The following is a 24,528-nucleotide window of genomic DNA, read 5'->3' as shown; positions in this document are numbered from 1 at the left end:
ATATAAACTTATTCTCTATCTACTCAAACCTTCTTTATCACTTACTTATGACCTTCATGTATAATATTATACAAAGATTTTTCCCATCCAGAGACATCTTCTCCTTCCTTCCACTAGAATCTTTATCAAAGACTTTTCCATCCAGAAACGTTTCCTTTTTTTCCTTCTAGAATCCCCTAATTCCTCTTTCTTATCTGTAGAAACTTCTCTTTGACCATATTCTGAAACAATCCTGGTAAATCTCTGAATCTAGACAAACTATTCCATTTTTTTTTTTTTTTTTTTTAGAGAGAGAGAGAGAGAGAGAGAGAGAGAGAGAGAGAGAGAATCTTTTTTGTAGATGGACACAACACAATGCCCTTATTTATTATTTATTTTTTTATGTGGTGCTGAGAATGGAACCCGGGGCCTGCCTGTTCTAGATGAGTGCTCTAAGGCTGAGCCATAATCCCAGCCCCAATTATTCCACTTTAATAAGAAGAAATATTCCAATTGAAATGAAGTTAACATTTTTAACTGTATAGAGAATTATACTTGTTTATCATTTTATGATAACACAGTTTTCAAGTATACAGAATTATATTTGTTGGGACTTTAAAATCTTAGTAACTCTGTTTTTAGTGATGACATAAAACTGTTTTATTTTTATTAATATTTATTTTTTACTTTTAGGTGGACACAATATCTTTATTTTATTTTTTTGTGGTACTGAGAATCGAACCCAGTGCCTCATGCATGCTAGGCGAGCATATCATATCCCCAGCCCATAAAACAGTTTTAAATCTCTCTTTTTTATCAATTTATGAAAACACCAATGTTTCAGTATGTTACCACCTGGAATTTAAGGAGTTAAGATTACTTGATGTTAGCATCTTAATGTTGTAATTCAGTAAGCATCTCCTGTAATAAAGATCTATGTAATTGATTCCATTTACCTTAAATTTGATTTATTAATTTTTAATTGAACAAGGGTGACAAACAAATGTAGATAACAATATTAGTTATGCTTTTGCTGTTGAAGAAAATCTCTAGAAGCAAATGGACATAAATTTTAAACTTTATCTAATTTAACTAATTAAACAGCTGAAAAAATTGTATTAATAAGTCGAAGACATCTTTATTTGCATTTCATTACCCAATTTAAATTGAATCTTATTAAATCACATGAATTAGAGGTATTTGGATCAATTTTTTATTTTAATTTTAAATTATGAGTGCACTCATTAATTTATGCCAATTTTGATATCATGTCATGTAATCATAATGTAAATATAGCCATTGTGTATACCCGTTCATAAATCAGGCAAATAAAAAAAAGAAAAATCTTTATAACCCTTTTTTAAGTGGATTTCCAATGGTTGTAAGAGGTGGTTCAAATACATATTAAAATTTCTATTGGATTTAAAGAGTTGAGGAATTTAAAATACAGTTAACTAAATTTTTATGAGATTTAATTAAAAGGCAGGCCTGCTTTAATGGATAAATAAAATCTGGCAATGATGAAAACATTGTGAAATTAAATTATTTTAGACTGCAGGCTTTCTGTCTTAGTAATTGTCAGATTTATCTTTAATAACATCCCCCCAAATCTATTAAAAAGCGTAATTAGAATACCTCTTATTGACCTTTCAATTTTTCCTTTAATTCTGGCTCTAGTTTATCTGTAGAGAATTTGGGGGAGAGCGATTGTGGCTATTGAGTTTTACTGTACACGCAGGAGTTTGTTGGTTCGACCTTTAGTCTGTAAAGTTATCTTTTGACTAGCGAGTATTTAACTGGGAAAGTAAAAGTGTGGCAGAGTGTTATTGAATTAGGAAGAAAAAAAAAAAAGTTAGCTGTTTGACGCAGGCGTGGAGGAGCAGGGGCCAGGAGAAGGAAGTTCCTGTTTGGAAAGGCCCTGCCTTGGCCGCTGGGGGAGGGGGGCCGGGAACCGGACTGGGAAGAAACCCTGGGCAATTGAATTTCTTTTGTTTTGGACAGCTGAAAGGTGCGCGGTCTGAGCTGTTCTGCGGGATCTAAAATTTCCCTGGTGGCACCTGTGCCTTGATTTGCCTCTTTTTCCCCTGAGTTTTCCCGCAGCTGGGGCTGCCTGCTGCAAGTTAGAACACTGGCAGCTCTGGGGCTTTCCAACACGGGAGTTGCCCTGTCTCCTTGGGGTGAACACTCAGAGAGTTTTTCCTGAGGCCGCCTGTGGTTGCTATTTGCCTCTTCTGGGGTTAGAATTAAGGTAATATTGACTCCACATAATTGGTTTGTTTCTGTCTGTTTGGTGAAATATTTTATTTAATTTTTATTCCCACAGTAAATAATCCCCACCAGAAAGGCAGGCTCTAGTCAGCGGAATGCCAGTCACAGCAAGAGTTCCATCAGGTTGCAGCTGTTACTAAAGTTAGGTAGTACTGCCATCTCTCCTGCAGCATTCCTAGGACACAAAGAGATGCTGGCAATCTCCCTGGTGGGAGACCTGCCTCAGCTTGAATCCATCAAGTTTGTCGCCATACTTTTGAGAACTGCAGAAGCTGTGCCTTCTCTCTATGAAGTTATATTCTAACAAAGACTTTAAGTAGAGTTAGATAGAATTTTCTCTTTTAAGGAGTTTGCCCCAGTTTAATATGAGGCTATGTAAAAATTCAATTTAACCCTCTCCACACTCTTTCCAAATTGGGATGCTTCTTATACTTTGAGAGGGGATGGCTTTTGTATTTCCTCCTGTTCAGGCGCCAGATATTAGGAGGTGGCCAGCACCCTACCTGGGCAGTTTTCTGCTCAGTAGGGGATGAGCCACCTGAGAAAATGAAAATCTGAAATAGTGAAGAATAAGAGGCAGAGTCAGAAAAATCATTTCAAAAGGAAGTGTCTGATAGATCCAGTCCACATAGCTGGAACTGAACACCTGAAAACAAGGCTCCAGTCCTTTATTTAAGGGAGACTATATCAAAGGCAAAGATAAGGTTTCAGTGGGTAAAGTCTTGCTTCATGATGTCTTAGTGTCAACAGGTTGATTGGCACCCATTTTCTCTTGAGAGGCTGGGTGGCTTTGTGGTTCCAGTAAGTGACTAGATCTCCAATGCTCTGTGGAACCTGGGGCACAGCTGGATAAGTATTCACATGTATTTGGGTGTCTCATCAACAGGAGTGCCACTGGGAGCTCCCAGATACCAGATGATACCAGCATTCAAGAACAATATGTAGCCTTTATATGTGGCCTTTAAAAAACCCTTTATTTCAAGTGACCAAGTAAGTTTTGTTTTTGTTGTTAATCTCAACTGAACTCAGTCTCATTTTAGTATGGGAGATTATTTTTATGTAAGGATAAATGAACTAGTTAAAATTATGCCCTATCCATGTTTTTATAAGATCTATTTTTCAATAAAATATTTACATTTTGTTTTTAAGGATCATCACATATTTGTAAAATACTTTGTATTGCTCTGTCATATATAACAAAAGTTAAATGACAAATGAACCTATATAAATCAATTGACATTTAATTTTAATTTTATGTAATTATTTTAGTGACAGAGAAAGCACATATACAAGACATAAAACTCTCAAGTGTCTTGTGAACAGATATGTAAAGAACTCCTATAAAATCAACACAAAATTAAAGTGGATGAGACAAGCAAGCATTTTGCAAAAGTGAATATCTAAACAGTCAAGAGTATTTAAAATGCACAACTTCATTTTGAAGAAGAGAAATGCATATCAAAACCATATTAAAATGATGTTTTCTACAGCAGAATGGCAAAAATTATAAGGAATAAAACCAAATGCTAGTAATAAAAGTAGAAACTAGAACTGTCACACATTGCTGGTAAGGATATATGGTGGTTCACATGCTTAATTTTTTTTTTAACAACTGATAATCAATTTATTAAAACAGTTGACTTAGTCACATAATTACACATCCTGAAGACTATATTTTCAAATGTAAATTCCCACAGAGTCCAAGTTGAATCTGATTGTTAATGAACCTCTGATGAGACTACTTCAGCTATTAGTGTTTTTCTAGTAAAACTTTATTCAAGGCAAAGGAATAGGGAACTTGGGATAGGCAGCATAACATGACATAACATAAATGACACAGAGTACTTACTCCATGTATAGCATTGTCCTTCATGTCTTGTAGATAGCCATTCATTTATTTAATGAGAACTTTATTGTTGCACTTTGAGGATACCTGAGCAAACAGAGGCTAAATTATAAATCTTAGTTCTCACAGGAACTGCTACTACAAAGATAGCACTATTGGTAGTCATCACAAAAGTATAGTATGGTATAATATAATTTAATATTCCTACTCTTTGCATTTCACACTCATATTCTACAGCACTAATATCAAAGGTTGACTCATTGTTCAGAACTTACTAAAGAGTTGGAATAAAGAGAATGAGCATTCTGAGGGAAGGAGAAAAATGACAATTGTACATTTCATATACCTTTCTCTAGTGTCCAAAAGAAATGCACCCAAAACATAAGGATGTCAATATTTGGACATACCCCATTCCCTACAAGTTACTGGGTTAACTGTCTCTAAGAAAAAAAGATCTCCTTCAAAATTTCTCAGAGCAATTTTTCATCATTTCTCAGTAACAAACATTTTTATTTATTTTTTTAAGGTACTCGGGATTAAAGTCAAGGGCATTCAACCACTGAGCCACCTCCTCAGCCCATTTTGTATTTTATTTTGAGACAGGGTGAGTTTGTGCCACAGAAAATCAACACAGAGGTTGCACCTTGGCAGGATATCTTGAAACTCATGAAAAAATCATTTTTCTTGCTTTCTAGATAGTTTATGGGATCGTTTTATGTCTTAAATGCTCTGTGCATTTCCTTAAAATGTGTTGATGCTCTATGAGATAAACACCAACATAATTTGATTTTGTATTCACTGGTAAATATATATCTGACTTTAGTGAGTACAGAATTCACTTCATTTTCTATTACTCTAAGGATTTTATGGAAGTCACTTTGATCATAATCACGTTGTTGACTCCAAATGCTATTCATCGTTTCATCAAATCTTGAAAAAATATGTTCAGTAGTCATATTAATGGACACCTTATCACAGGCTTCTAAGTTCCTTGAAAAAGTGCAATATTCTGTACACATCTTGACATGTTTTCCAAAATCTATTTGAAAATCTTCTCCAGTATTTCTCTTTAGTTTTTCCACTATGTTTTTCTCCTTTTTGAAAGGATGTTTTCAGCGTCCACATCAATGTTAGGCTCTACAGATTGAGGGATATTTAAGGACACTTCACAGACCCATTTTCCCCAAAGTTGGTTGAATTTCTCACGTAAATCTTCATCACTCAATTCTTTACCTTTTACACTAAAATCCAATTTTGGCTCCTCTAAAATAATTTATTTTCGTATACCTTCTTTTTCTGATCCAATTGTTGTTGGCTTTTTTTTTTTTGAGACTAATAAGTTCATTGGCTTTTCTTCTAGTGTCTGAAATAAGTAAGTCTTTAAGGACTAGTAGCTTATTTTCAAAATGGGAATTCCACTGGATGAGTATATAACTCTCTGTGTCTTCAGTAAAATATTTTTCAAATTCTTGCTTGATGGTTTCATATTTCTTTACAACTGGATACTCAATTATGCTTGTTGTAAGTGTCAGAATTTTTCTATTCTGAATCTGATTGTGAAGCTGGTTCTGCAAGTCCAACATGTGACTCTGGAGCTCCCAGGTCCAGTGGTTATACATGGTTTCCAGTTTGCACATGGCCATGACCTCTCGTGTGTTCCTGTAACTGAAAATGAAGTTCTCACTAACCAGGGCTCTCAACAAATCTTGAACTCTGAATTTTACATCTGATATCCTCATGTTACTTCCTCTGGATTCCTGTTTGGCAGTCAAAAGGATTCTATTTTTCAGTTCCTGGACATTGTGGCTATAGCGAGGATTGGGAGGGGCCATGGGGGGATTGCCATCCCAGAGGTGAGCAAAGTAGTACACATGGTGTTGACATCAAACTTGATGACATCACTGAAGCAGGTTACATCTGAGCATTCTTCTTGTTTAGCAGCAAGTGCAGCCATTTCATCTAGCCTCTGCTCTAACCGCCTTCGTCCTTCTGTAGTTCGGTCTTTAGCTGTCATCTCTCCTACATTCTGATGCACAAATATGCAAGTTGGGGAGATTTTCACTTGTTTCATCCTCAGAAAGGCTTGGACAGCTATCTGTAGGATATCTTGCATTTCTCATGGATTCTCCCCAAATATATTGACCAGAGTCAAGTTTGCAAGTCCAATGACAAAGGTGCCTAACTCATTGTCCCAATTCTGGGACTTGTTGCTGAGTTCTGGGGCCCAAAGTCCTTCTGTGTCTACAACTAGCACAAAGTCAAAGCCAAGTTCCATCCACCTTAAGGAACAGCATATAGGTCCCCTTGGTACACCTGCCTGCACTTCTGCACTTACAGTGAACTGTAGCCCCAAAAGAGCATTCATCAGAGTGGACTTACCAGAGCTCTGCAGGCCAAGGACAGAGAGAACAAAATATGTCTCCAAATTTCTCAGAGACCTTATCAAGAACAGCTGCCAACTACTTTAGGGGCACATAGGAAGCATCTGCATCCATCAGCCTTATGGGGACACCAGCTATCATGAGGTCTGCAGCAATTTGTGGAAGGGAGAGAAAAATTGTCTCTCTTTTGGCAGAAGTTTCTTCCAGAGCTTCATAAATCTGGCCAACTTCTCTGAGAAATTGCTCAATTCCCAAGGTATAGTCAGTAATCTCAGTAGATATGGCTTCTATTTTATTTTGCCAGAGTTTCAAGTTGCTGGATTGGAATTTTTGCTTTTCTGTTTGTTCATTTGACCACAAGTGAATTAGTTTTTCATGCAAGTTTTCCAAATGCTCTGCAGTCAGGCTATCCAAAAACACACTCATCCATTGCAAGAAGTAGAGTAGAGTGTGCGTTTCTGAATATTCCTGGAGAATTTGAAGGACAAATCCCATTATATCTTTAAGAGGAAAGGCTCTTGTCAACTGCTGATGTATTTTTTGTTTATCTGTCTCAACATCACTCTTGTGTTGTTCAATGCTTCTATTCCCCTCTTCTCTCAAATGATACAGTTCTTTGTCCTTCTTACACCAAAGATGCCATAGTTGTCCCTGAAGGGGTAGAAATTTTTCCTTCATCTGAGACAACTCTGTTTCTTTTAGTAGGTCCATGATAGTGTCAGCCTTTTGTTTGGCTTCCTTGCAATTTTTCTGGTCTTCATCAATAAGAAATCCTTGCTGGCGAGCAATTGGAGAGCAGTGCTCCATGCTGAGAGCAGTGTCACAGAGCTCTAGCAAACGTCTGATGGTAGTTATGAGCTCCTCTGTCAATTCTGCCTCATTTCTATTCCTCAGGCCAGTTTTCACTCTTCTACCACCATTATTGGCTTTGGATTTTTCTATGTCAACAAGTAAGCAGATCAGAGGTCTTGATGATTGCCACAGGTCACAGGACTATTTTTTTGTTTTCTTTATTTTCACCAGAAGCAGACATGAGGACCACAATGAGAGAAGAGACCTCCTGCAGGAAGGTGAGTTGCCTCTTATGTTCCTTTGCATCTCCATGAAGGTTCATGAAGGTCACACAGTTGTCAAACCTGTCCTCTTCCCCTTCAGGGCAGAACCAGCAGATTTCCACCACACCCCGCATCAAGAGGCAATTCTTGCTGATTTCTCTGCAGTGTCAATGGAAAAACACATCATGTTTGTGTTCACTGAGAAGACAGTTCATGATCTGAGATTTGGAAGCAGACAGGCCTTTGCCTACTCTAATGAAGGACTCAATGGGAGTGGAGACAGGACACGTGAAGATTCTTGTGACTGTTTCTTTCCTTGCTGCCGATTTCTCCTAATTTGTCTGAGAGACCAGAGAGAAAATTCAACTTGAGAAGTGCAGGGATTTGGCACCAGGAGGGGCAGGGCAAATTGACAGATGGATAATTTGGTCAAAATATATTGTCTAGCCAAATTATCTGCACAGTGAAAAATGACCATCTGAATATCCGTGGGGTGAATGTCAAGCCTGGACTCTGTTCTCAAAGGATTAGTAAGACTATCACCATCTTCAAAAAAGTGTTCATGAGGATCAATAGCCTGATTTTCCTGTTTGGAGGCACCTGAAGAGACCTGATGTTCTATGTTTTCATCATCTTTGAAGACCTGGTACCTCAGTCCATAATCCAGCATCAGTAGCTTCTGAAGAAAATAGAAGGGAAGTTCCTGTTCAGATTTGGGCTGGGTGTTGCACACAGAAGTCTTGTAGATCAAATGGAAGTCAGCTCTACTCATCCTTTTTGGGTAGTAATGTTCTAGGCCAAGACACTGGAGTAAACTATAAAGGCTCTGTTTTCTATCACTTCACTTGTGTTATTTGCATTAATATCTGATTCACAGGGCTGTTTTCTTTCATGGAGAAGACTTTGTAGCTGTCTTTTGACCTCATCCATATTCAAAGAAGAGATGGTGGCTCCATAATCCCCATCAATGAGCAACCTCAAGTCTCTTTCTAGGTTTTCCCAATCATGATCTGCCCCAAGTTTAGAGAGGACATGTACAACTTCTTTAGAAATAAATTGTCCCATATGTTTTCTCATAAACTCCATGCATTTTATCTTCTCTTCTGGAGAAACAGCTACTACTCCAGCTTTGGCTGTCATACCTGTGAGTACGAGGAATGCATGAGGTGTGTAGCTGGAAATATTTTTGAGCTCCTGGTATTGATTGAAGGCAGTTTGCATTTCATCCAGTAGGAAGTTTAGCTCATCGTGGCCCAGGAGATATGGAAAAATATTGCTTACCACCTGATATCCTGCACCAGCTGCAATAGAAAGTATCAAGAACTGTGTGTCTGTCTACTCTGTTGCTTGTAGGTGATTCAGGAAGCTGCTGAGAGCTAAGCTGACCTTATAGGTGGCCTTTCTTGGAGTTTCTTTCTCTTTTCTTGGGCTTTACAGTTGACATTCATTTCAAAGAGTTCATTCTGGGTTTCCCTTAAGATTTTAATAAACTGAGAAAATTGGGAGATGTTGAGCTGCTCTTGCTCTGACTCTGACTTAGGGTAGATCCATTGCATGATGGAGTGAGCCTGAGGAAAGTTTGTCACTTTGTAGACGTGGGGATCCAGAAGAGTGAGCAACTGTGATTTAATGAAAGTAATTTTATGTCTGGAAGAATTTTTGCTAAAATTAACAGTGTTTACTAGAAAATTCTGTAGGTCCCAGCCTGTGAGACATTAGTTAATCCAAGTGTCATGACCATTTATTTTTTGACTTATTGTTTGCATGAATGCTATCAGGTTTTGAAGCTGCACTTCAGGATCAGTTACCTCCCAGGATTTTACCTCCTCTAGGAAAACTCTTGCCTCCTTCCCAGCACTCAACAATCCACTTCCCTCCTGGATCTGTGCACTGAGGCCAGTCAGAGCAGTGTAGTTGTCTTCATGCAGTTAGCTATTTTAAGGGGATATTTAAAGTCACTTCTGTGACTAGAGAGGATGATGTCCCAAACGGGCACCAGCTGAAGTCTCCGGTCAATGACATACCAGGTTTGATTATTGGAACTAAGGCCAGCTTTCCACTGGACAAGGCCATCTGTTTCTGTTGGGCCACCTATTTGGGCTACAGATACTTGGATTTTGGTTTGAAAATTTTGTATAATTTGGCTTTGGGAGACTATTTTGCAATGTGAGTCTGACACACTCATATCCCCAGCATATTTTACTGCATAGCCCTTGTAGCTTTCCCTTATATAAATATCCAGGGCCTGTGCTGCCTGCTGCTTCACATCAGCCAGCTGGTCACTTTGGAATCCCTCTGAAATAGCCTTCCATTAAGATTCCTCCCAGGTGCATAGGGCCTTGGTTTACGTGAGAGCCAAACCTATGGAAGAAAATTTCAGTCCTCTGCTTCAATAAGGGGATGTTATCTGTGTCTGCCATCTGAGCCAAGACTTCTTCCATGCATTTCAGTTCCTGAAGGGAAGGCTTGGATAACTGAAGCTCATTCATGTGAAAGTAGCAGGAGGCCAGAGGGACATAGCAGAACTTGGTTGAGCAGAAATACGTACACTTAGAACTTGCTTGTTGTGTTTCCTTGGATTCTGAATGCTTGCTTTTATACATTCCAGTCTCCATTGGAATTCCCCAGCCTCCACCATAGGCAGAGGCACTTACACTGAAGCCCATCTTTTCTATTGTTTGGGTGAACATGGATTCTTCTTGAAAAGATGTAAATTGTTTTGTTTCCATTCTTGTGCTTTGCTGGGGGCCAAAGAGGGAGAATCCCTGGGGACACTTATTAGCTCCTCCCTCTTCTGTATCAGGTACATTTGGTTGCATGTTTGGTAAACCCCTTGCAGAGCTAGCCCTCCAGATGCCCATCTTATTAGATCTCTATCTGGGAGGTTTTGCCTGTGAGACAGTGTCTGCTCCTTGGGACTCAGTTGTCTCTGCATGATTTCCATGACTTCCCTGAGGGACTTTTCAGGCACTGGCCAGTACTCTTCAGGGATCTCCATGGCTTGCCTAGCTCTGCTTCTTTTTTCCTCACTGCTTCTTCCTGTCTCTGCCTCCCTTCTAATAAGAAGTTTCCCAGCTCCTGCAGCGATTGTTCTACCTGCTTCTGCTTTTTCATTATCAGCTCCACTGGTGACTCCTGAAACTCTGGAAGACTATTTGAATGTGACAGGACAACCAGCTTCTCCAGGGCCCTTTTCTCCCATGGATGTTGTACCTGGAATTTCAGTTTCTGGAGGTCTTTTTTTGTTAAGTGTTGTATGACTTGAGTACAGGTCAAGCCCAGACCTTCCTGCAGCTTGGGCAACCAGTACTCAATATCCAGTCCTACTTGCCTCAGCATCTATTCTCTCTCTCTATTAATTTTCCTCTTTTGGACAATTCATTTAAATGGATTGATACAATACTTGGTCTTTTGTGATTAGTTTATTGAGTGCATGACAATATTTTCAGGGTTCATCCATATTGCAGCACGTATCTTATTTTTTGGAGGGTACTGGGGGTTGAAATTAGGGATCCTCAGCCACTGAGCCACATCCCAGACCTATTTTGTATTTTATTTAGAGACAGGATCTCACTGAGTTGTTTAGTATCTTACTGTTGTTGAGGCTGGATTGAACTCTTGAGCCTCCTGCCTCAACCTTCCAAGCCACTGGGATTATGGTGTGTGCCACTGCACCTGGCTATCATCTCTCTTAAATACCTTTTTTTAATTAACTTTTTTATTTAAAATTTTTATTTTCACATTATATTTATACATAATAGCAGGATTCATTCTGCCACATTCAAACATGCACATAACATAATTTGGTCAATCTCATTCTGTGATACCTTTTTTGTTCCCATCACTCTTCTACTGATCCACTTGCTCTACTCTACTAATCTACCTTCTATTGTTATTATGATTGCTGTTATTATAATTTTAATTAGTAGAATATATAAAATTGGGATTCTTTGTGGAATAGTCATATCCAGTTGTAGCATACTTTGATAGATTTTGCTCTCCAGTATTTCCCCATACCATCCCCTCTTCCCTTCCTCTTGATCCCCTTTATCTACCCTATTATTCTCCTTTCTATTTTCATGAGATACATTTTAAAAATTTCTTCCATTTTTTTCTCTCTGGCTTTCTCCAATGAGAGAAACATTCAACCTTTGTTTTTCTTTATTTCACTTAACAAGAACTCTAGTTCCTTCTACTTTTCAGCAAATGATATAATTTTGTTGTTCTTTATGGCTGAGTAAAACTCATGATGTAATGCATGTATATATATATATATATATATATATATATATATATATATATATATATATAATATTTTCTTTACCCATTTGTCTGTTGACAGATACCTACCCTGATGCAATAACTTGTCTATCATGAATACCACTGCTATAAACATTGGGATGCTTGTACCTAACATGCTGGTTTTAGCCATTTGGGATAAGTAGAAAGTTGTAGTATATTGCAGTCATGTAATTGTTCCATTTTTAGTCTTTGTAGGACTCTTCATACTGCTTTCTAAAGTAGATGTAACAATTTGTAGTACCAACAAGTACATATAAGTTTAATTTTCCTTTCCTTCACATTCTCACTTGTAATTATTGTTATTTGTACTCTTGATGTTTCAACTCTCTTTATTTTTATTTCTCTTCACCCCCTACACACTATGTTTTAGATTTTTCCTTCACTTGTCTTCAGTGGATTAGCCACTATGGTTTGAATGTTCGTATCCTCTAATACTCTTGTTGAAATTTGCAATTTAGCAGTATTATTCATTGGTACCCTTGAGAGGTGATTTTGGCATGAAGCCTGCACCTTCATGGATGGGAATAACTCCACTATAAATGGATTATTTCAAATCCCTTTTGTCTTTTTGTAATTTTGCTTTCTGTTTGTGCTAACAGAGCAAGAAGGCTCTGTTTGTATATATGTGCCTTGATTTTGGACATTCCAGCCTCTAGGACTGTCAGTCAATATATGCAGGGTTCATTTCAAGTCACTAGGTCCAGTATATGCATTGAATACAAATCTTATTGTTTGACCACTAGTGGCTTATTTTTAAAATAACATTCTTCTTCTTCCTCTCCTCACCAACTGCAGGGGAAGCAGGATTAACAATCTTTTTGTACTAAGCCAAATTATCAGCCACTCATTGTCCATAAGAATAAAGAAACTGTACTTGAAACTGGAACAACAGATCTTTTAGGGATATAATTTATTAGATATACTGAAAATAATACTTAGAAAACAACCCTGGTGTGCTTTCCTTTTCAACCTCTCTTTTCCCCCTGGGAGTTAGAATGGTTGCCTTTGTGATGTGAGTCTCATGCATTTATCTTTTGCTAACAAATTAAAAACCTTTTTCTTTTTTCTCAAAACTTGGTTTTCATTATTGGATCTGCATCAAGGATAAGGACTGAGTTTTGGTATCAAAGTTTGCAACTCAGGTGGGACCTGAGAACAGCCTCTGCACCTTGTGCAGGTGTGGTACTTCAAGTGTGAGCTGGTTGAGAACACCACTAGAGAAATGGGAAGTAAATAAATTTGCCTCCGGGAAGACTAAATTGCTGTTCCCATAAGTAAAAGGGAGCAACTGAGGGACCATCCTAGCAGCTACCAAGGCTTCTTTGGCTTCAGGGAGCATGTACTTTCTTTACCTGAACAGTATGGTGCAATTTGCCATCTAGTCTGTTTCACAAAAAGAAATTCAGTGGGATATATTTGCAACACCTTGGTCATCTGGTAATTCCTGTGGTTTATATGCCAAGACTCTCATTTCTATCCATCTAGTTATTTTTGATGGGAAAATCTGATCCCTCTTTGTGGCAACCTCTATGGGTTCACTGTTGTAGAAACCATGCTTGAGTGAGATTAGGGAACCTATGGGATTTGTCCCAATTTAGTCAAATGTTTTAAAGGTTTCCAATCTCTGGTCCTGGTTTTGTGATCCTCTCTGTTATGGTTAGATATAAGGTGTCCCCCAAAAGTCAGCATAATTTGGTGATACAGCCACAGCAGTGTGGATAGCAGCACAATCACAATAGCCAAGTTATGTCACCAGCCCAGGTACCCATGAGTAGATGAATGGATAAAGACATTGCATACATGTGATACACACACACACACACACAATGAAGTTTTACTCACCATAAAGAAGAGTGAAATTATGTCATTTTCTAGTAAATGTATGGAACTGGAAACCATTATGCTGAGTGAAATAAGCTAGACTCGGAATATCAAAGGTTGAAGATATATTCTCTCATATGTAGAAGCTAGACAAAATAAGGGGAAAATGGGGGGAATCTCATGGAAATGAGAAGGAATATCAGTGGAGCACAGAACTGTGACTGAGGAGGAGTGAGGAGGGAAGAGCACAGTGAAGAAATATGGAATTAAATTGACCAAAATATACTATGTATATACTTCAATATACCACAGTGAATTTCACCTTTAAAACCATAAAGCACTAATTTTTAAAAAATTAAAAATAAATATAAGAAAGACCTATAGAGGAAGGGAAATGGGGAGGGAGTATTGGAAGGAAAGGGGAAGTACTGGTGACGGACATGGAGCAAATTATATTTCATGCTTGTATAATTATTTCAAAATGAACCTCAATATTAGGTATAACTATAATGAACTAATAGAAAAGAAAATTTTAAAGTATAAATTACATAGAAATTAGAAAATACTTTGAGATAATTGGAAATCAAAATGTAACATGCTGAAACTTATAAGATACCATGAAACTAACACTTGTAAATTTCTAAATTATAAAAGATCTCAAATCGGTAAAACAAATCAGGCCTTAAGAAAATAGAAACAGAAGAGTAAAATTAACACAAAAAATGCTAAAGGAAGAAAATAATAAAGATTAGAATGGAGATGAATTGAATGGAAAATAGAAAGACTATAGAGAAAATCAACACAACTAAAATATAGCTTTATGAAAAAAACCGAAGCAGACAAGAATTGTGGGAACTCAGATGACCAAAGTGAGATATGAAACTGTGGACATACTACCAACTTTTTAGAGATAAAATTAAAAGGAGTTTATAAGGACAGTGTGAAAATATGTAACTCAACAAATTACATATGACCAGATGGCTTTACTAAAAAATTAACACCCATATAGCCAACATTAGCTTGATACGAAAGTCAGACAGAGATGTCACCCAATGGCATTTTTTTATGCAGACATTAGAAACATGCTAAATTCATGTGGAATAGCAGAGGATCTCAACTAACTTAAACAATACTTAAAATGAAGAACATAGTTAATGTTATACAGAATCATATTTCTTAATTTCAAAACAAACAAAACCACAGATACCATAACAGTGTGTTACCATCATGAGAATAGACATGTAGATCAGTGAAATGGAATGAAGAGATCAGAAAATAAATTATACATGTAGAGCCAAGTAGTTTTGACAAGGGTACCAAAATAAGTCAATGGGGAAAAAAGTCTCCTTTATAAGTGATGTTAAGACAACTGGATATCCACATGCAAACAAATGAAGTCAGAACCCTAACTCACATAATATATGAAAATTAACTCCAAATGGATCAAAGACATAAATTTAAGAGGTAAAATACTTTAAAAGGATAAACCTTCATCATCTGAGTGTGATGAACATTGAAAGCATTATGCTAAGTGAGAGGAACCATACAGGAAAAAATGAAATACTATGTCATTACTTTATAAGAAATATTCAAAATAAGTAAATTTATAGAGATTGAAGGCAGATTGATGGTTGCTGAGGTCTAGGTAAGGTTGGAAGGGGGAGTGATTGCTTAATGAACATGGGCTGTCTTTTGTGATAATAAAGTTAGTTTGAAACTTGATAGAGGTACTTGATATATAACATTGTGAATGTACTAAATTATAGTGATCTGTGTAATTTAAAATGGTTCATTTGGTATTATGTGATTTTTACCTTATTAAAAAAGAAATCATGTATATTTCCAATTAAATGAAGTATATGGAAACCAAAATCAATTCAAACTGAAAAAAGGATAATATTCCAAATTATTATATTATATTGTACTATTATTTATGCTATAAAGTCCACTTTTGTCTCTCTCTATGTATAGAGGACATACTTCATAATGATGTGTTACTATGCATCTCTTCCCAATTTTTAGTTGGCATCAGTCACTTAAAATTGGCCACAGAGGATGTATTATGTAATGAAAAATTCTATGAATCAGAAATATTTTTTATTTTCTTATTTATTTATTGAGCCAGAAATTTTGGGCTGGGAATGTAACTCAGTGGTAGTGTATTTACTTATCATGTACAAGGTCCTGGGTTTGATCCCCAGCAATAGCAAAATTCCAAACCAGGATCTTTCTTTTCCTGAGAGTTAAACATTTACTACACATCATCGATTGGAACTTTCATGGTCCTGTATGCTTCCCTTAGACCACTGACTGTGTTTCCAGGAAGTGGAGACTATGCCTTAGTCAGCTTTCATTCCTGAGGACAGAAAATAGTGGCTAGCAAAGATGGAGAACTTTCAAGAATCAAAGAATGTGCTCTGCAAACTTTTCTGTCCCTAGGGTTCTGCTGCTTTTTCCCCTGTTTGTAGTTGTAGTTCCTTTGGAAGAATTCTAGCTGAATTCTTTCATAACCCTAAGAGAAGTTGTGTTGTGTTGTGTGTGTGTGTGTGTGTGTGTGTGTGTGTATGTGTTTACTTTTTTATTTTTATTTTTTTTCCCTTGGGAGAAGAACAAGAACCAATGATCTAGGAAGCCCTCCCCAGCTTGGACTAAATGGTGTTTGGAACTGTGCTGTAGAGAGGTAATGTTAGATGGCAGCTGTGATGATTGTTCTCTTCCTCTGGAGGTTCTTTTAGATTTTCCCTTAAGCTGTGGAGAAATATTTCTTTCTAGGAAAGCAGTTGACCTCTGCTAAAAACCAACTTTCTTTCTGAGCTACAAAAGAAAAGTATAAAATATATTTCATGGAACACTAAAAAAAGGGAAAATTCTGCTTAAGTTTCTTTCTTCACTTTTGTTTCTAGTTCTACCAGACTTTCAAAGAAGAACTAACACACATACTCCTCCAATCATTCCATGGAATATGAAAAGAGGGATCCCATTTAAACTCATTTTATAAAGTTAGTATCACCCTGATACCAAAATCAGACAAAGACACATCAAGGAAAGAAAACTTCAGACCAAAATCTCTGATGAACATAGATGTAAAATTTTTAATAAAATGCTGAAAAATAATATACAAAAACATATTAAACAGTTAGTGCACCATGATCAAGTGGGGTTTATCCCAGGGATGCAAGGTTGGTTCAACATATGGTAATCAACAAGAGTAATTCAACACATCAATAGACTTATATAAATAAGACTCATATATTATCTCAATTCATGCAGAAAAAGCATTTGACAAAGTACAGCATCTATTCATGTTCAAAACATTAGAAAAACTAGGGATTGTAGGAACATACCTCAACATTGCAAAAACTATATTTGTTAAACCTAAGGCCCACATTATTATAAATGGAGAAAACTTGGAAGCAGTCCCTCTAAAACCTAAAACAAGACAGAGATGCCCTCGTTCACCACTTCTATTCAACATAGTTCTTGAAACTCTAGCCAGGGCAATTAGGCCAAACAAAGAAATTAAATGATATGAATAGAAAAAGAAGGGCTCAAACTATTGCTATTTACCAAGGTCGTGGTTCTATGTTTGAAGGTCCCCAAAACTCCACCAGAAATCTTATAGAACTCATAAATGAATATAGCAAGGTAGCAGGATATAAAATTAACACCCATAAATCAATTGTATTCCTATACATCACTGACCAATCAGCTGGAAGAATAATTAGGAAAACTATCCCATTCACAAAATCCTCAAAGGAAATAAAATACTTGAGATCAGTCTAACAAAATAGTTGAAAGATCTCTATAGTGAAAATTGCAGAACACTAAGTAAAGGCATTGAAGAAGAGCTTAGAAAGCGAAAAGATCTCCCATGTTCTTCCATAGGCAGAATGAACATTGTCAAAATGGCCACACTATTGCAAGCACTATACAGACAGTTATTCCTATTAAAATGCCAATGATGTTCTTCATACAAATAGGAAAAGCAGTCATGAAATTTATTTGGAGAAATAAAAAGCACAAACTAGCCAAAGCAACTTTTAGTGAGAAAAGTGAAGACAGAGACAGTATAATATCAGACCTTAAATTATACTACAGAACTATAGTAACAAAAACAGCATGATATTGGCAGAAAAACAAACACAAAGACCCATGGATCAGAATAAAAGACACAGAGGCAAAGCCACATAAATATGGTTATCTCACACTAGACAAATCCACCATAAACATACGTTGGAGAAAAGATAGCCTCTTCAACCAATGGTGCTGGGAAAACTTGAAATCCATATATAGCAGAATGAAATTGAACCCCTATCTCCCACCCTGCCCAAAACTCAGCTCAAAGTGGATTAAGGATCCAGGCATTAGACCAGAGACCCTGAACCTACTAGAAGAAAATGTAGGCCCAACTTTCTATCATGTTGGCTTACCAATCAACTTTCTCAACACACTCCTAAAGCACAAGAAGTAAAATCAATAATTAATTAATGGGATGATATCAAATGAAAGAGCTTCTTCACAGCAAAGGAAACAATATAAAGAGAGAGCCTACAGAATGTGAGAAAATCTTTACCACCTGTACCTCAGATAGAGCATTAATCTTCAGGATATATAAAGAACTCACGAGGCTGAGGTTGAAGCTCAGTGGCAGAGCACTTGCCTAGCATGTGTGAGGCACTGGGTTTGATCCTCAGCACCAAATAAAAGTAAATAAATAAAAATAAAGGTATTGTGTCCATCTACAACTAAAAATATGTTTGAAAAAATTAAAACAATAAAAAACTTAACTCAAAATAAAACCCAATCAATAAATTGGTAAAGGAACTGAACAGGTACTTCAGAGAAGAAGAAATATGAATGGTCAACAAATATATGAAAAAAATGTTCAACATATCTAGCAATTGGAGAAAAGAAATTTAACACTACACTGAGATTCCATTTCATTCCAGTTAGAATGGCAATTATCAAGAATACAAGTAACAATGTTGGTGAGGATCTGTGGAAAAAGGTAAACTCATACATTGTTGGTTGGATTGCAAATTGGTGCAACCACCATGGAAAGCAGTACAGAGATTATTTAGAAAACTTGGAATGGAAGGACCATTTGACCTAGTTATCCTACTCCTTGGCACATTCCCAAAGGACTTAAAATCAGCATACTACAGTGATGTAGCCACATCAATGTTTATAGCATCTTAATTTACAATAGGTAAGCAATGGAACCAATCTAGGTGCCCTTCAACAGATGAATGGATTAAGAAACTGGTATATATATACACAATATCTTACTCAACCACAAAAAAGAATGATTTTTTTACTTTTGCCAGTAAATGGATGGATCTTGAGACTCTCATTCTAAGGGAAATAAGCCAAACATCCCAAACCAAAGATTGAATGATGCTAACACAAAACAAGGGGAGTGGGAGGAATATAAATTCATTGGATTTGACAGAGGGCAATGAAAGTAAGGGAGAGAAATGGAATTAGTAAAGATAGTAGAATAAATCAAATATAACTTTCCTATGTTCATATATGAATACACCACCCGTGAAACTTCACATCATGTAAACCACAAGAACGTGATACTAATTAGAGTAAGTTATACTCCATGTATGTATACATCAAACTACATTCTACTGTCATTCAGCTTTAAAAAGAAAATATTTTAAAAATCTATAAGTGTACATAAGGCCTGATTTATTTTATGCTGTTTAATAAAATGCCAGGGTTGTGTTGAAAAATGTGTCTTAATGAAAACTCTCTAGATATGAACCCATAGAAAGATGGACATTTTGCCTTCCCCTATACTTACAGAGAAATTTCTAACCACAAATAGGACAAGAATAGTAAAAATGAATATCATTCTTATTTCTATTATCCAATATGTGAATATTTATAAGTATTAATTTTTTCTGGTCTCTGTTAATATAAATTATAAGGCAAGAAATCTGGCAATACTGGAAATATGAAGAAGGGAAGACTTGAACATATTGACCTGAATTTAAACAGAATGGGAAGACTTGAGCATATTTTCTTGTTCAAAGTGAAACAACCAGTAAAGTCAGTTGCTCAAAATACTGGAAACAAAACCCAAGGAGAAATAAGGAAGAACAGGATTTAGAGCAGAGTTTTTGATCCAAAGAGATTTGGGACAGTTTTTCTTCAGGAATGTAAGACAGGGAGAAATCCCTTCTACTAAGAGAGAAACTTTTGTCTCTTTTGTGGGTTCTTTGGCTACATCTAGGAACCAAAATCACACAAGACTGAATAACTAAAAAGCCTGCAAGTTTTATTAAGTTTACATGGGCATAGGTATCCTCACAAGAGAGAGAAATCTGAAGAAATGAACAAAGCAAGATGCTTTTATATTTTGTAGAAAAAGAACAATAAATTTGTGAAGAAATGACAGGAAACTGGATTTCTGAAACAGAGTAGTAAATTCTAGGGATGTCACAAAGTACTGTGGGAGTGGAATATAAAAGCTAGTGGAAGATAAGTATTCAACTAAAACATTTCTTTATCAGGTTTACTATAAGAAAATTTGGGCAAATGGCTAGAGGTGGAGTAGAACAATTTTGTAATGGAGGAACAAGCCTTCTATATATTAATTCCACATGTCCAAATAGAAACTCAAATCCAAAGAAATATCTAGGAAATGATGAAGAAACTAAGTGAATGGGAACCTCAGTCCACAACAACAAAAAATTGAATTGTGCCAACAGTCAAACCTGTAAGAAAGAACATAGCTTAGTTCTCTTTTCTATTGCAGCCTTGTGAGACCCTGAGTAGAAGACTCAGTTAAGCAGTGTCTTGATAGAGTAGTTTAAGTCTCAAAGCCTGTGGAAGCTCTGCACCTGTCTGAAGGTTAAAGTCCTCTGGGCTCTCGGCATGCAAGAGAACAAGAACAGCACACTGTTCTCAGGACACACTCTAATGACAAGGTCAGACTTGCCACAAGTTCCTCTTGAGACTGCATTTCCCTGTGGCTAAACTTATTTTGAGGATATTCTTGTTGATTAGTTTCCCTTGAATTGTGATTAATCATTGGGTTTAGATCTAACACAGAGATTAATGTAGTTGCTTATGAACATTGCATTATTTTAATGTTACTCTTACTATCTTGCTTATGTTAACCTCAAAGAACTTGCTGAACCATAAGGATAAAGCAAGGGATATATAATGGCTGGGTTGCTTAAAATAAAAATCCTTAGCTTTCCACAATTCTGGGTCCCCTGTGTCCTGTTTCTCGTTTTTCTCAGTTTCTCGGCACCAATCTTCCACAGTGTTTGGACTCCTGAATGAAATTATGATTGACAAATAGATAGACAATTATAGTGTTAAGATATTAAGTTGTGATAACTTGTTACAAAGCATTATAAAATACATACTTTTAGCACCAAGCAGTTGGGTACTGCTAAACAAATACCTAGAAACATGGCAAAATATTTGGAGTCAGGTGAATGCCTGGAGACTAGAAAAATTTGGAAGAGCATGAAAATTGAAATTATCTTGAATAAACTATAAGTAGAAACCTAGATTCTAAAGTTGCTATAGAGAGGAACTATGGAAAAAAGGAAGAACTTGGGGAAAAAGTGAGGAAAGTGGCATTGCAACCAGAAGAAAGGAGATTCTTGTTATGTGTAGCAGAAACCCTGGCAAAATTATGTCCTGGGGTTATGTATACAGCAGAACGGATAAGCGATAAAATTGATTATGTAGGTAAGGATCCTCCAAGGCAAAATTTTGAAGAGGTCTCCTGATTTCTTCTTCCTGGTTTTAATAAATGTGAATGGAGAGAGGTAAATTAAGCAAGGAGTTGTTAAACTAAAAGACAACAGGACTGCACAATGTTGAATTTCTGATTTTCTCTAAAAGGCAAAGAACATTAGAATTAAGATATTTGGTCTTGAACCTCTGCTGGGTATGAAGCAGTGGTCTTCTTCATGCTTTGAACATAACCCTTAGTTCTCTACCAGTGCAGCTTATTTTTAAACTCTTTTTCTTTCTCTTCTCCTTCTTTCCCTTCCTGACTTTGGGAAAGCGAGATTACCCTTCCTTCCATCCTAAGCAGAGTTATCTGTCCTTCATTACACACACCACAGGAATGAAGAAACAGAAGACCTAAGAAATGGCTATATTTCAAGGCCAAACTGAATTATGATCACTGACAAGGAACACCTAAAATGAATCCTTTGTATCACCTCTTTAAAAGCCCTCTGTTACCCCTGAAGGGAAGAGTCACAGACTCTAGGACAGAAGCCCCTGCCCTTCTCCTTTGCCTGCAAATCAAAAAAAAAAAATCTTTTTTTCTTTTTCTCAAAACCATGACCTCATTTTTTCATTGGTATGAGAAAAAAGGACTAAGCTTTTCAAAACAAGTATGATTTTACAATATTATGCTAAAACCTCAAAAATATCAAAAGATTGGTCAAATAAAGTATATAAAGAATTCTTTGAAGATAATAAGAATTTAGTGCAGTACTATCAATCAAACCAGAAGTCTCAGAGAAACCTTAGGGATACCATCCTTTAAAAATCTAGCATGAGACCAATGAATAGGAGAGTTTATCTGAAAGTAACCTATGGATGTGGCTTGAGTCTGATGGAGTGGGGACCCAATGGAATATATCACAAGTTCTTGAGAATAGTATAAATAAGGGGACAGATAGATGAGAATTCTATAACATGGGCCCATGGTGCTGATCATCCCACCACACATGCTTTCTTTGTCAAAAAGCAATCTGCCTAGTGCTTCACCTGGCCTGAATGAATAGGCTATGTCACATTCTTCCTTAAACTGAGGCATGGGGCAAAGGTCAGGCAGTCAGTGTAGGTAAGGAATGATGGTGGTCCAGAGGATGAGGACTGGCTATTACACAGAGGACAATGGGTTGTTAACCTCTATGATCATGCTTCTGGGCACTCTGGGTTGCTAATAACTAACCCCCACCTCCCTGGTCCCAGGCACTTACATGGAGAAGGAAGAGAAAGGGAATTTGGGGGTCTATATAAGAACAAGACACACTTCCTCCCATGGATACTCAGCTCCGGGGCCATGTCTCTTAGGAGAAATCTGTCTCTATCATTTTCTTAAATAAAATTTGCTTTCTAGGCTTGCCTTGGCAGTTCTTGGGTGTTTAATATTTAACACCAGGGAAACTCCAAGACCCATATCATTAGTACAACAGAGAGTCTGCCAACTTGAACCCAAAGAGACACAGTGAGAACAAAATAAAAGGAGGCTATATATCCCTTTCACCCACCTCCAAATTCTACTGGCAGGAAGCAAGCTGACAAAACTGCTCAACTGTGAGAATGTATTACTTTCCATGAAAAAGGAGGATGACACTGAGGGCAAAACCAAGTACCCAAAGCAGAAGCCATCATTGCTCTTGAATCTGGAAACCCAATCAAAGAACTCTAACTGCATTTTCCCATCTGGATTTCAGAACCATCATGGCCTGTTGCTATGTCTCTCTGTCTACCCCAATTCTTAACTTCTTGTTCACCTACTTGTCTTTTTAAGTCCAAGAGCCTGTCTTCAGGTTGCTCCAGAGAAAAGTGCACCACCAAGAACAGGTTCCTTGTCCAAGTGTGGGAGGCAGAGATTTCACAGCTGCAGTCAGTTCTGGGTTCTTTAGTGAGATAAGGAACTGAACTTTACCTCAGAGCAGGGCAATTCCCAGTTTTCCCTTTTCTAGTGGGAGTTTCTATCTTACTCATGTTTATTTCTTTAGTTCCAGACAAAGAACATTAAATATGTGGATGTTCAAGCAATGTGTGATGATGGAATAAGGAAACTAGTGTATCTGAGCTGCTTTCCTAAGGTGTCTTTCGGGGATGATAATGGCTATTTCAAGAATTGACTCGAGGAGTACAGGGGGTATAAGGCTGTTGACCCAGTTTCTTACGAGAAGGCTGATCTTTTCTCTTTGAAGGAGAGCATAAACATTTTTTAATGAGCAAGAGTTTTATTAGTCAAAGTCTGAGCCCAGGATTCAACAGTTACTATTGAGGGAGAACAAAATATCTGACTCAAAATGCATATTGATTTTGCATAGTCTGAGTTGGTTATTCAGAGAGACTGTAAATCTCTTAAACAAAGGAAGGCCTCTGGAAAGCTTCCCTTTAGCATAAAGATATCTATATCTAACTGCACTAGTAAAGTACACTTTGGATGCAGGTAGATGCTTTTGTATCTGATACTCCCATCCTACCTCTGAAAGATCTTTTCACAGAAAGAAGAGATTGGGAGTCTGATACCAGGCCCAGACAGAGATTACCCCTGGGAAACTTCATGTACATAACAAATTGACAGGAGTGGCTCACTGTGCTCCTCCTTACCTGTCCTTCCAGCATGTATGTCACCCTCCTTTCCAGAAGTCCAGGCCCCCATTCCTTTGTTTAGCTTTGCATAAAGTTCATCCATGTTGCCCTCTTTGAGTCTCATACTTTGATATGGATTCCATGCTTAAGCATATTAATAATTTGTATGCATTTTTTTCTCACAGTATGCATGTTACTCAATTATTAAAACCTTTGGAGGAAAAAGAATAAATTTAAAGCTTCCTTACACTACCTGTATGTAGGAAGAAGGCAACCTAAGTAATAAGAAGCAGCTAGATGGTGTATGAATTTGTAGTGGCAGAGTATTATCTACATCAATAATAGTGGTGAGGACAAAATGAGATGACGTAGGTGATTCTCACCTAGTGCTTGGACTGAAGCACATGCTCAAAATATGAATTCTTTTCTCCCCAGCACAGAATTGGCTTTGAAGATCAAATGTGTCACAAGAGGAGGTACTGAGAAGGATCATTCCAGTTACAATATTCTAAGAGTATAATTTGAACTTCTGAGAGTTTCTCTGTGACTG

General features: G+C 37.0%; 1 pseudogene; it reads right to left on the bottom strand.

Moving 5' to 3' along the window:
* Positions 1-4,665: 4,665 nt before the first annotated feature.
* LOC144254263 (interferon-induced very large GTPase 1-like) lies at positions 4,666-24,081 on the bottom strand (annotated as a pseudogene).
* Positions 24,082-24,528: the final 447 nt, after the last annotated feature.

This window comes from Urocitellus parryii, chromosome 4 (genome assembly GCF_045843805.1).
Source record: "Urocitellus parryii isolate mUroPar1 chromosome 4, mUroPar1.hap1, whole genome shotgun sequence".
In the NCBI taxonomy this organism is placed as follows: domain Eukaryota; kingdom Metazoa; phylum Chordata; class Mammalia; order Rodentia; family Sciuridae; genus Urocitellus; species Urocitellus parryii.
Note: the sequence above shows the minus strand (reverse complement) of the source record. Positions and strands in the feature narration are given on the sequence as shown.